General features: G+C 41.9%; 1 protein-coding gene across 2 annotated transcripts in view; it reads left to right on the forward strand.

Annotated features, from left to right (window-relative positions):
- SYT6 (synaptotagmin 6) overlaps positions 1 to 14089 on the forward strand; it is a 417641-nt gene that overhangs the window by 63356 nt on the left and 340196 nt on the right. The window lies entirely within an intron of this gene.

Below are 14089 nucleotides of genomic sequence, written 5' to 3' on the forward strand. Positions count from 1 at the left end.
TATTAACTGCTATGTGTAGAAATTTTTTACTTCCTCTTTCCCATCCCACTTCCCCTTTCCCATCCCTTGGTTGAACTTGATGGACATGTGTCTTTTTTCAACCGTACAAACTATGTAACTATGTAATAAGACACACACTCACTATACACATACGGGTACGCACACTACATACATACATCCTCTGCATACATACATTTTGGTGAAGGCTTTTCACCTCTTTCCTCCTAATGGAATTGGCACAGAGTGAATCGAAGTGCACTTTGTAGCCCATTGTAAATCCTGTGGTAGCAGTAGAAGGGAAGAGGTAAATGGTAGGTCACACAGGGTAATCTTAATGGGATCTATCCCCTAACATTACTGACTCTTCTTCCACCACTGATGGTTGCCACGGTTCCTGATGCTTCTTTTTTTTATAACTTGGTGTCATAGTGCATCATTCATAACATTGTCTATCACATTACCACAGCATGATGTGACATTGTTATGGATGACAGACATGACCCCAGATTATAAATTAAGAAGCATCGGTGAGCCCAGGAAAGCATCAGTGGTGGAACAGTCAAGAATCAGCAATGTAAATCTATGGTATGTATTTCATGCACATACAAGATTTATCAAAAAAGAAACAGAAACCCCTTTAATTAATGAATTTCTTCAGATCATATGAAAATTAAACCTGTTCTAACAAATTGAGTGTTGGGTAAAGGGCTGCTATTACAAAAATTTGGACCCATACTGTTGATTAGAGCCCTCATAAAATCTCATAAATTAGGAACTCACAAAATAAGGGGGGGTGGGTGTATATCATCTACCCCTCCTCCCTTGTAGAGCTCACATAGTGCCCCCTGTATATAGTGTCACACCCAGTAGATAGTACCACAAAGAGTCCCCCTGTAGATAGTGCCACACACAGCCCCTTGAAGATAGCACCACAGACAGCCCCCCGATTGTAGATAGTTACACACACAGCCCTCCTTGTAGATGGTTCACAAACTACCCCCTATGGATTGTCCACACACAGCACCCTGTAGATGATGCCACACAAAGCCCCCTGTAGATGGTGCCATACGCAGCCCACCTTGTAAATGGTGCCACACACAGCCAACTTTGTAGATAATGCTACACACAGCTCCCTTTGTAGATGGTGTCACACACAGCCCTCCTTGTAGATAGTGCCAGGCGTAGCCCCCCCTTGTGCCACACACAGCCCCCTTATAAATGGTGCCACACACAGCCCCCTTGTAGATGGTCCGCACAGAACCCCCTGTAGATGATGCCACACAAAGCCCCCTTTGTAGATGGTGCCACCCACAGCCCCCTTGTAGATGGTGCCACACACAGCCCCCATTGTAGATAGTGCCACACACAGCCCCCCTTGTAGATAGTGCCACACACAGCCTTCCTTGTAGATATTGCCACTTGTAGATATTGCCACTCAGCTCCCCCTTGTAGATAGTGCCACATAGCTCCCATTGTAGATAGTGTTTCACAGCCCCGCCTTGTAGATAGTGCCACACAGCCCCCTTGTAGATAGTGCAATACAGCCCCCCCCTTGTAAATAGTGTCACGAAGCCCCCCTTGTAGATAGTGCCACACAGCCCCCCCCCTTGTGAATAGTGCCACACAGCCCCCCTTGTGGATAGAGCCACAAAGCCCTTCCCTTGTAGATAGTGCCACACAGCTCTTCCCTTGTAGATAGTGCCACACAAGACCCCCTTGCAGATAGTGCCACACAGCCCCCCTTGTAGATAGTGCCACAGAGCCCACTTCTTGTAGATAGTGCCACACAACCCCACAAAAAAATTGTACTCACCTAGCCCCATTCCTGCGACAGATAGAGCTGCCCCACAGTCTCAAGACACCGAAACGGGACCCTTGTCTAGGTCACCATGATCCAGTGATGTCACCACACCGGACTGCACAGGGATTCTGTCCAATCATCTTAAAGGCAGCGGCTGCAGGCCTAACGTGGCCTGTAGCCCAGTGAATGCCGGAGCAGGGAGCTGCTCTGCCATGGTATTCAATTGATACAACAGAAAGTGGCAGTCGCTAGCACCGGTGCCCCCCCCCCTCCCCAGTGCTAGCAATACCACTTAAGGGGGCCTATATCGGTAGTTCTGGCGGCTGCAGCTCTAAACTTCTACTGGGAGACCGGGCTGGCGAGGGCACATGCCCCCCTGCCCCCTGGCCCATCCTGCCTCTGACGCTAGGTCACCAGGGATGAATACTAAATTTCTAGATCACTTGTGATGGGTTGTTAGGAATGGAGGTTGATCCTTTGGTTCCATACTAGTTATGGCCATGATGATCATTGGGTCAGCAATGATAGCTGGTAAATGCTGAATACAAGGACTTCTATGCCATCTGGGAGTGCACAGTAAACAAGGTGATTGCATGAAATACCACTGGATTATCAGAAATATCAAAAAATTTAGTCTATTAACAAAACAATAAAAATCTCTAAAAACCTTTTGTAGGAATGGCTACTACACCACTAGGTCACCACGGGTTTTCACGATAATAGCCAGCAATGACAACTAAGTTAACCCTTTAAAGACCTGGGTTGGGCAGTGTACCACACTGTCATATGGGAATGCACTGGAAAGGAAACTGTTTCACTAATAATGGTTACTAATTCCTAGGTCATTGAAAAGAATTGGATCAAATATTTTCCTTTTTCCAGAGACAGTGTACAAATAAGACTTCAGACTTCCATTAGTAAAAATGTATAATTTTTACACATGTTTCTTTATAATATTTAGAAAACCACTACAGTTTTCACATTTTCATAGTACATCCCCAGTGTATTTGCATTTGGCCTTTGCCGCCGCTGTGCTTGATATGAATTATTATTGTCCTTTTTTAGACGGGTGTTCATGTATTGTTTATAAAATACTTGCCTGCCCCAAGGCACCATCTGAGCATTTCCAGAGTTAAAATGTATGTTCTCTACATCCTGCATTTTCCTTCGGATCAGTGAGAGGTAACCTTTGGCCCCAAAGCTATTGCTGAACCATCGTTGAACTAGAATTTGTATCACTTTCTAGTAGGCCACAGCATTAACACTCTACATTTCACTACACAGCTTTTTGTAAAACTTCACTAGTCAAATAGGTGATATTTCAGCAGTTAGATGTCAATATCAAACAAATATTTATAAGCATGTGGGAAATGTAACTTTTGGATGTATCTGTATATTAGTATGTATGTAAAAACAACAAGAATGTTGTTGAGGTTCAAGGGAACGTCTTTTTTTTTTTTTGGGTAGGGGGTTTAGAAATACCGTAACATTATAATATAGAGCTATCTAAAAATTTGAGCATGTCACTTGTTCCTGTTGGAAACATTGAGGATTAGCCCCATTGAAGGAATCCTTGAACGAGTCTGCTCAGCCTCAATTTTTTGCCGTGGAAATATATGGTGGATTTAAGTCCGATGTGGGAACAGAGCCTAAGAAAATTATACAGTTAGAAACTAGATGCTGTAATAGTTTTTTTTTATAGGTTATTTTGTACAGATGTAGTCATCTTTATCTTGACTCTTAGGGCAGATTCACACGAACGTTGCGTTTTTGCGCATGCAAACAACGCGGCGTTTTGCGAGCGCAAAAACCATTTGACAGCTGCGTGTGTCATGCGTGTCTGATGCGCGGCTGCGTGATTTTCGCGCAGCCGGCATCATAGAGATGAGGCTTGTCGATGCCCGTCACTGTCCAAGGTGCTGAAAGAGCTAAATCTTTCAGCACCCTCGACAGTGAATGCCGAACACAACAGCGAAAAACATGTAAAAAAAAAGATAAAGTTCCTACTTACCGAGAACTTCCCGGCCGTTGCCTTGGTGACGCGTCCTTGGTGACGCGTCCATGGTGACGCGCCTCTCTTGACATCAGGCCCCACCTCCCTGGATGACGCGGCAGTCCAAGTGACCGCTGCAGCCTGTGATTGGCTGCAGCCTGTGCTTGGCCTGTGATTGGCTGGAGCTGTCACTTGAACTGAAGTGTCATCCCGGGAGGTCGGACTGCAGGAAGGAGACAGGAGTAATCGGTAAGTTAGAACTTCGTTTTTTTTTTACAGGTTCATGTATTTTGGGATCACAAGTCACTGTCCATGGTGCTGAAACAGTTTAACTCTTTCAGCACCATGCACAGTGAATGTCTCCCGACGTCGCGGACCGGAAATTTTTTGGCCGGGTTCGGCCAAAACGAGTTTGGCCGAACCCGGTGAAGTTAGCTTCGGTTGTCGGGGTTCGCTCCTCGCAAAGACACTCCGTTTGGATGCTTGGAAACAGAAAAGCACGTGGTGCTTTTCTGTTTCCATTCATCCTTTTGACAGCTGTTGCGCAAACACGCAGTTCGCACGGAAGTGCTTCCGTGCGACATGCGTGGTTTTCACGCACCCATTGACTTCAATGGGTGCGTGATGCGTGAAATACGCAGAGTTATTGAACCTGTCGCGTATTTTGCGCAGCGAACAAACGCTGCACAAAATACACGGACTGTGTGTACTGCCCCATAGACTTCTATAGGGCATTGCGTGCCGCGCGAAAACCACGCGCCCTACACGCTGCCAAATCACGCTCGTGTGAATCCCCCCTTAATGCATTAAATACACAGTGGCAAGAAACTTTAACTTGACTTTTTCAATTACTTTGTAATGGCTTTAGTTGTGTGATATAACGCTGAAGTTATCAGAGTCTGTATCTGAATGTCTATAATGAATTTTGCTATTGTAAATACAATTAAGGCTAAATTCATAGCGCATGCAAGTACTACTCCGCTTTTACCATAGCTAGCAAAGACCTCAATGGAGAGAGCAATGTGCAAATGCAGACACTTCTCCATTGAACCGCATAGAGAGAGCAGTAGCTGAGAATCTGCAAACAGGGTCACAGTACCCCTGTTCTACCAATAGGTAAGAGTCCCTGAAGTGGGACCCGCACATATCAGATAGGAAATACCCCTTTAATAACCAACTTCCAGTTGATGTATTTCCTAATGGCCATTATTTATTCTGAGAGGCTGTAACAAATAGACTTTACTATAAATAACAATTAAGAATTGGTCTAATAAGATAATATCTTCCTAGTTGCACTCCTGTCCTTACTGTAAAAATCGTATCACGATTGTTATGTAGGAATAGTGCAATTATTTTCCATTTTTAGCAGGAATACAACCTCACAAGCAATTATTGTACGTTACCTGTTATTATAGTGTACTTGTATACTGCGGGGTATCTGTCCATCACTCTCTTTACATGGATTTTTTATGACTCACAGTTTGCAGTGAAGTACTTATCATTTTTTATTAATAGATTTAATATTCTTAAATACAAGACATGATAGCAAGATGTGTCCTCCCTTATCTTATCTCTGAACATGACATATCCCGAGATTTGTGGTGAGAGATTTTAAACAAATATATATATATATAAAAAAGTGCATAAGTATGTAAACAAATAAGTATGTAATAATAATTAGCCATCTAGTAAAAATATAAATATTTTTACTAGATCGCTGTGAAAGATGCCTCTGACGGATGCCATCCGTCGGCCATAGTCTCGCAGACCATTTTTTTACTGGATGGCGTGAGATTGTATTGAGTTGGTATCATGACAAATTGTGTAACTTAAAGAGGATCTGTCACCAGATTATAAATGCCCTATCTCTTACATAATCTGCACTGCGCTGTAATGTAGATTACAACAGTGGTTTTTATTTTGAAAAACGATCATTTTTGAGCAAGTTATGAGCAATTTTAGATTTATGCTAATTAGTTTCTTAATAGACAACTGGGCGTTGTACAGAGGAGTGTATGACGCTGACCAATCAGTGACCAATCAGTGACCAATCAGCGTCATACACTTCTCATTGTTCCAGCCCAGCATGATCCACAGCACAGTGTTATTGTGCAGTGAAAGAAGCTGGGCTGGAACAATGAGAAGTGTATGACGCTGATTGGTCACTGATTGGTCAGCGTCACACATTCCTCTGTACAACACCCAGTTGGTAAAAAGTAAAAACACGCCCTGTTGTCTATTAAGAAACAAATTAGCATAAATCTAAAATTGCTCATAACTTGCTCAAAAATGATCGTTTTTCAAAATAAAAACCACTGTTGTAATCTACAGGGTGGGCCATTTATATGGATACACCTAAATAAAATGGGAATGGTTGGTGATATTATTCTGTTTGTGGCACATTAGTATATGGGAGGGGGGAAACTTTTCAAGCTGGGTGTTGACCATGGCGGCCATTTTGAAGTCAGACATTTTGTATCCAACTTTAGTTTTTTCAATGGGAAGAGGGTCATGTGACACATCAAACTTATCGAGAATTTCACGAGAAAAACAATGGTGTGCTTGGTTTTAACGTTACTTTATTCTTTCATGAGTTATTTACAAGTTTCTGACCACTTATAAAATGGGTTCAAAGTGCTGCCCATTATGTTGGATTGTCAATGCAACACTCTTCTCCCACTCTTCACACACTGATAGCAACACTGCAGAAGAAATGTCTCCCGATCTGACCCCCTTAGACTTTTATCTTTGGGGTCATCTGAAGGCAATTGTCTATGCTGTGAAGATACGAGATGTGCAGCAACTGAATCTACGGATACTGGAAGCCTGTGCTAGCATTTCTTCTGCGGTGTTGCTATCAGTGTGTGAAGAGTGGGAGAAGAGGGTTGCATTGACAATCCAACACAATGGGCAGCACTTTGAACACATTTTATAATTGGTCAGAAACTTGTAAATAACTAATGAAAGCATAAAGTAACGTTAAAACCAAGCACACCATTGTATTTCTTGTGAAATTCTCGATAAGTTTGATGTGTCACATGACCCTCTTCCCATTGAAAAAACTAAAGTTGGATACAAAATGGCCGACTTCAAAATGGCCGCCATGGTCAACACCCAGCTTGAAAAGTTTCCCCCCTCCCATATACTAATGTGCCACAAACAGGAAGTTAATATCACCAACCATTCCCATTTTATTTAGGTGTATCCATATAAATGGCCCACCCTGTACATTACAGCGCCGATCAGATTATGTAGAAAATAAGGCCACTTATAATCTGGTGACAGAGCCTCTTTAATGCAATTCAAGAAAAGTTAAGAGTGGACACATCTGTATTTACAAAAAATTAGTTCTTATAGTAGGTATGCAGATTACAAAAATATATCTTTTTTCATATTGTCACAAAAACATTTAAATACAATGTATCAGGTATATAATTAAAGTAAAGGTGTTCTGGCAACTGGGATCACCAAAAAAAAATGGAAAACCTATAAATGTCTGACTAGCCTTGTAAAAAAATAAATAAAAAATTGGATTAGGTAATTATTTACCATGCACATTTTTTTGTTAATCAATAAATAAATTTCAGAAAATAAAATGTTATTCTAATCCAAAAATAAATATAGGCTGTTCCTTGAGTTATTCAAATTAAGAACCAAATCATTGACTTTGACAGTGTAATATATTTCACATCTTCTACACATTGTGCCCCAGGAATGCTCCATGGGGGGAGATATGATTAGGATCAGGCAAGTACCTTGTACTAACTGCCCGGATTCCGGAGGTAACAACCGGACCCCCGGTGCTTCTACTAAACTGATCTCACAGCACCACAACACGCCTGTCTAAATGATAAATATATTCCTCTATTTTACTGATAGTACCCTTACTCATGTTTAGCTAACCCTACCTAACTAGATGACCACTCTTGACAGACTTTCAGTCAGAGGTAGGGGCTAGTGAATTATATACATATTCCATGGTGACAAGTCACACAGATCTATAAACAGCTCCTGCTATTAAATCTTACACCAGGCAGGAGTGGAAATATTCTTGGTAATTATCAACATGGATAATCTGCTGGATTCAGACAGAATAGCACACAGATATTACTGCCTGCAAAAATACATCTATACTATTCTGATTATGGCTGCACAAAGGCAAGGGTACGAGAAATCCATCTTGAATCATAGCCGATTCTTCATATAGTTAGGAAGAAATGAAGAATTTGGAAAATTTTCAGACAGCCGTAATGCGACCTTCGATCAGTGTAGACTAGAGTCCGGTTGTTGTGGCCGCAAGACAAACGTTAAACCAGCCTCATTCTAAAAGTAAAAGAAACATAATTCTGAAGCTTTGGCTACTGGACTAATTGTGAGTTTGCTGAAAATATTAGTCAAATATTTGAAAATTGTTGCTGAATTAATAGGTTATAGTTGTGGAATGTGCTATTGAGAAATCCCCACCTCCAGTCACATCCCAGTAACCCCCAGCACCTTCATATTTTAGTAGACCTATCTTCTGTGACCTGTTAAACACATAACTGGCACTGTAATACTGTAGCTAGTGCTATTGCTAATGATGCATATCATGTCTGGTAGAAAGTAAAATGATCTTGAAAGCTTTAATCTTACATTTCCAACTTATCCAGTAAATGGTATCTTTTATTACACAGCTATTTCATATTTTATTTACAACCGGCACCATTGAGCATTTGTGATGACTGTACAATCCATTAAACAAAACATTATCATAAAATATTATATCATCATAGTAAATCTGACATTTCTGCAAAACATTTCAATCTAATGTAGTGCAGCAAAGTACATTACGAACACTCTAGTATGTCATTGAGTAGCATATTGAGTATTCTTGACATGTGTGTTTATTAGTCAGCACCTCCAAACAAAGTGAAAGAAATAAGTGACTGCTTCCATGTTGGTCGTGCCCTCATCTTATCTGCCCAAGGTCGTTTTTCATTAGAGCGAATAAAGCTGGATCCTACCTACCCTGAATACATTTTGTAATCCTAGGCCCAAGAGACACAGATAAGTCTCCTATTGTACAGGTATAATGCTTAGTGTAGGGACCCATATATATGAAGTCGCTTTGTCGTGATAGATGGTCCCACACAATATGTTCAAAAGAGAACCTTACATTAAAAGTATAATAAATATTGCAATACTTGGCATTTAAATGATTAAAATATTCAGTGTTTGCAAATATCTTCACACCTGCAAAGTGCGGATGTATCCCTGTGCTTGATGCATAAATACTATGGGGGAATTTATCATCTTTTCATCTGGTGTAGAAAAGTCGAAAGCAGCTCAAAAGTGGAACTTTTTGGGCTGTTTCCGGCGCTCTCGCCACTTTTTTAAAATTTGGGCAGAGATTATCAGAAGGGAACATAGTTGTAGCGCCCATGGCCGCGGGCCGTCGGGTTTACTCACCTCCCGACGCCCGCAGCCATGGATCTGTGAACACTGGCCTCCGTCTCCCTCCTAGGAGATGCCAGCGCTCACTTCCCCTTCGTCCGGCTGGGTCCCGTAGGGTGCGCGCGCACGCTCGCGCCCGGCCTTAAAGGGCCAGCGCGCGCAATTAGGAAATCATCATCATCAACTGCCACGATTTCCTGGTCTATAAGAAGGCCCCTGGCCTTCTAATCCTTGCCTGAGCGTTGTTAGTCTTTCCCAGTCTGTCTCGCAAATGGTCCCTTAGTGTCTCCCGTTCCAGCTGTTACCCGTGCGCTGTTACCGTTCCTGTATTCCGTATTGCTGCTGTGCCTACACGTGTTCAAGTGTCTTCTGCCACGTCAAGTGCCATCTGCCACGTCAAGTGTCTTCTGCCACGTCAAGTGTCTTCTGCCACGTCAAGTGTCTTCTGCCACGTCAAGTGCCATCTGCCACGTCAAGTGCCATCTGCCACATCAAGTGCCATCTGCCACATCAATTGTCTTCTGCCACGCCAAGTGCCATCTGCCACGTCAAGTGCCATCTGCCATGTCAAGTGTCATTTGCCACGTCAAGTGTCTACCGCTCATCGGATACTGCCCGCCACGTCTGGCGTCACTTGCCGCACCTGCCTCCATCCGTGCTGAAGCCACAGCCACCGCCCTGACTATTTCAGGTACCCAAGCATTACTGTCTGCCATTTTACTTTCGCATAGACTGTGACCTGGTCAGCTGCCTCCCCACTACGGCGGAGCGGCCTAGTGGGTCCACAAACCCAGTGTCCGTGACAATAGTCACCCGCTGCCTAGTGTATTTTCTATCATTTACACTAGAAACTGGCGTAAATTATAGCAGAAATCTATGTCAGCTCCTGGCTAATGTAGATTTAATTAAATTAAGTGGCGCACGGACAGTTGAAGATGCAACAACTTTTTTAAGAGGCATATATCCCTTAATCAATTTGTTGCATCTTACTTCAGCTTGTTTCCTAGAAACGCCAGTATTAATAAATTCCCCCCTATATAATCCTTTTTCAGCCAAGAGAAGCCCAGTCTGTTGCCATATGGTATACAGTTCGGAATCTTGAGAGTACACACGCAAGTGGTGGAATTGTTGAAGATTTTTCTGAATGGATTTTTCCGTGTGGATTTTGGTACAGATTTTGGTGCAGATTAACTGTGGATTTCACCTCTCTAACATTGAAGAGGGTTAAATCCACTGTGAACATCTGTAAACAGAATGAGCATGCTGGGGGTTTAAAATGCTGCTGAAAATGTTTTGCAGCATGTGGATGATATTTGTTCATATCTCATCCACATGGATGGTACTGAAATCTGCTGCGGATTTTCCGCATGCAAATCCGCACAGAAAATTTGCAGAATTTTCGTCCTGTATGCAGAAGTCGCAAAAGTGTATATTTACAGGTTAAATGTTGTTTTTTTATATTGTATACAAAAATTACAAACATGTACAGGATATATCTTCATAATCCAATTTCTTACATTAATACTCTTGGGGAGCCCTCACAGTGTGTCAGTCCTCCAAACCTCAGAATCAATAAGGACACATGACTTACAGGGAATATATATAATTTTTTTCCTTCCCCTTGTTCCCATTTTGTTTCTTTTTCCACCTTCTCTATCCTCTTAACCACCCAATCTTCACTCCAATTATCTAGATGCAGTCATGAGGGGGCATTGAACTCTAAACAGAGTAATCTCTCCCCATTGTATATGACCAATCCCTTTCCACTAGACTCTGGTTTGGTAGCCTCTACACCCGAGACTCCCCCAAAACAACAACAACCACAACAACAACAACAACAACAACAACAGAAAAACACTGATAAGTCAGATCCTGTAAAAAAATGTTAACAAACACTTTTTTTTCCCTTCCACACCCACCCATTCCACCCCCCAACCCCACCTCCCTCCTTTCCCCAGGGTACTAATAAAAAAACAAAGAGGAAAAAAAAACAAAAAAAAAAAAACAACACAGTATTTAACAAACATCTCCCATTTTTCCCATCTTTCTTTCCACTCCTGTTTTAATATATCAGAAGAGCTTGCAGCTTTTTCATGGACCTTTTTAACTCTCTCTTCCAGTCATCAACCCTAGGAGGTTCCTCTCTTTCTTTTTGATATAGAATTTGTTTTATGGCCACATGTGAGATTTACAGCAAGAAAATCTTGCGAGATTACGCTGTAAACTGTCATTTAAAATGAGATTACACTTGCCTTGCTGTAAATCTCCCACAAACGTTACCGAGGTGTCAGGATTGTGAATAGACATCACGTCCTGGCTGGAGGTATATTCACTGTCAGGAAACTTCAGTAACGTTAATGTGTGTGTATGTGGCTGCACATAGTGATCTAGTAAGATTACTATGTGCTGTGTAAATGAATGGAAAGAAGTAAATGACGCTGATTGGTCAGCGTCATACACTTCTCTCCACAACGCCCACTTGGTCAAAAAGTAAAACACGCCGAGTTGTCCATTAAGGAAGTCATTAGCATAAAGCTAATATAGTTCATAACTCCGTCAAAAATGATAGTTTTTCTAAATAAAAAAAACACTGCTGTAATCTACATTACAGTGCCGATCATATTATGTACAAGATAGGGCATTTAAATTCGTGACAGAGCCTCTTTAAGTGCCAGAGTCCACCCCTAAGAATACACACCAAAGAGTCTGGAGGTATATTGATCTCATACATCCTATCCAGGATCCCCAATATAGACATCCAGTAATGATGCAAAGAAAAACATTCCCATATAATATGTATTACATTTCCACCCCTTTTCCCACACCTCCATTTATCGAATTCCTGCAAACCCATATTTTCCATCCTACTTGGAGTGTAATTTGACATATAAGATAAGGATCTGTGATATCCTTTGGGAAGCAAACAGTGACACATTACAGATGTTAGAGGTAATCTTAACCCAGTCACCATCTGAGATCTCCCCCAGATCCAATTCCCATTTCTTTTTAATTTTATTACAATCATCATCTCTTAGATTGTAATTAGCTTCCAGTTCCCACCCCTGCATCCATAATACTGTGATGCCAGAAAACTCTACCGTAGATCCGGAATAGCCAAACCCCCAGTTTCCTTAGATTTTTTTAAAGATACTGCAGACTAATTCTTGGGGTCTTCCCTTTCCATAGGAAATGCTGGAGTATGGATTCAAAAGATCCTCAATTTTTTTTCCAATCCATATGAGGCTATTATTTTAAATATACAGTATTTGTGGATATAATATGGACTTGATCAATGCAGCTCTCCCATCCATACATAGAGGAAGCTACAACCAGATTTTAACTTTCTTTCGGAATTTTCATAATTAAGAGTATTAGGGTTAGTTCTTTATAATCCTGAGGATTCTTTGCTATCTGAACTCCTTAATATCTGAAGCTCGTCTGAGATACCAGAAAATGTGACCCAACAATCCCCTGATCATCCAAGGGCAGAATATCAGATTTGCTTGTATTTATATAAATCCCGAAAAATTTGGAAAATCGGTGTAATGACGGGGAAGGGAGACAGACAGGTGAGCCCTAATCTACCCGCCACTCAGTCCCTGCCTACTTGCAACGGCCCATCCTAGGCGACAGCGTACAACTGGGCGACGGTCCCTGCGCTCAATAAGTGCACGACAGACAAACATACATGGGTACACAGAAGCTAAGGGAAATGGGGCAGTTGCCCACGGCAACACCGTGAGCAACAAGAGAAGTGAACGAGCCGAGTCAAACCAGGAGTGTACGAGGTACCAAACGCAGAGCAGGAGAGTAGTCAGTAAGCCAGGGTCAATATAAAGCAGGGACAAATAGTTCAAGCAGCAGAGCCAGGAAACAGGAGAATCACAGGCAAAGGAGGAGCAGGAAGTGAAGGTATAAATAGACAGAGGGCGGGAGCTAGCTCCGTCTGGCCAGGCTGTGATAGGCTCTCTCACTCCTCAGCCTCCCAGCCTGATTGGTAGAAGGAGGGGTCACTCGATCAGACTTAGGAACAGGTGCAGACTGACTAACCACGGGCGTCGACACAGAAGCTGTGTCTGGCAGATCCTTTACAATCGGTTTAGGGTATGTATTAACTACCTCCTGTAAGGTGTTTTGCATCTCCATCAAAAAAAGCAAAGTATCATCTGCATATAACATAATTTTTCCCCTGTGATCTCTATAGGAGAACCCAACAATCCTTTCCGCGTTACTTATTGCAATAGCTAGAGGCTCGATATTCAAAGCAAACATGAGGGGAGATAGAGGACATCCCTGTCTGGTTCCTCTCTTAAGTACAATTTTCAGCGTTTTCCCCCCATTAACTATTACTCCAGCATCGGGGACAGCATATAGAATCGTAATAAAGTCCTGAAATCTTACCCCATACCGTATCCCCTTAACATTGCGTGGAGGAAATCCCATTCCACGCAATCAAAGGCACACGTTGCAACCAGCATTACAATTGATCTGTCTTCCCTCACTATCTCTGAAGCTTGCCGGTTTAAAAATAATCTGCAAATATTATGGCTGATAGAGTTTCCTGGCATTAGTCCCGCCTGGTCTGCCTCCACCAATTCAGTGACTACCCTATTTAGTCTATCTGAAATAATCTTTATACACAAAAAGGCTCAGGCAAGCAATTATGATAATAGGCTAGGAGCTAAATAGGTTAAGCATCCTCCTTAAATGTAAAGAATAGGCAACTCCCATATATTGAATATAAACAGAAGAACGAAAAAAGGGAGCTAAGATAGCCAAAGATCATTTAAATAGATATCTTTATTAACATATAAATACAAATATTAAAAAGTTTGCAACAGGACATGAAGACACTGTAATAA

The sequence above is a fragment of the Rhinoderma darwinii genome, chromosome 2, assembly GCF_050947455.1.
Source record: "Rhinoderma darwinii isolate aRhiDar2 chromosome 2, aRhiDar2.hap1, whole genome shotgun sequence".
Lineage (NCBI taxonomy): Eukaryota > Metazoa > Chordata > Amphibia > Anura > Rhinodermatidae > Rhinoderma > Rhinoderma darwinii.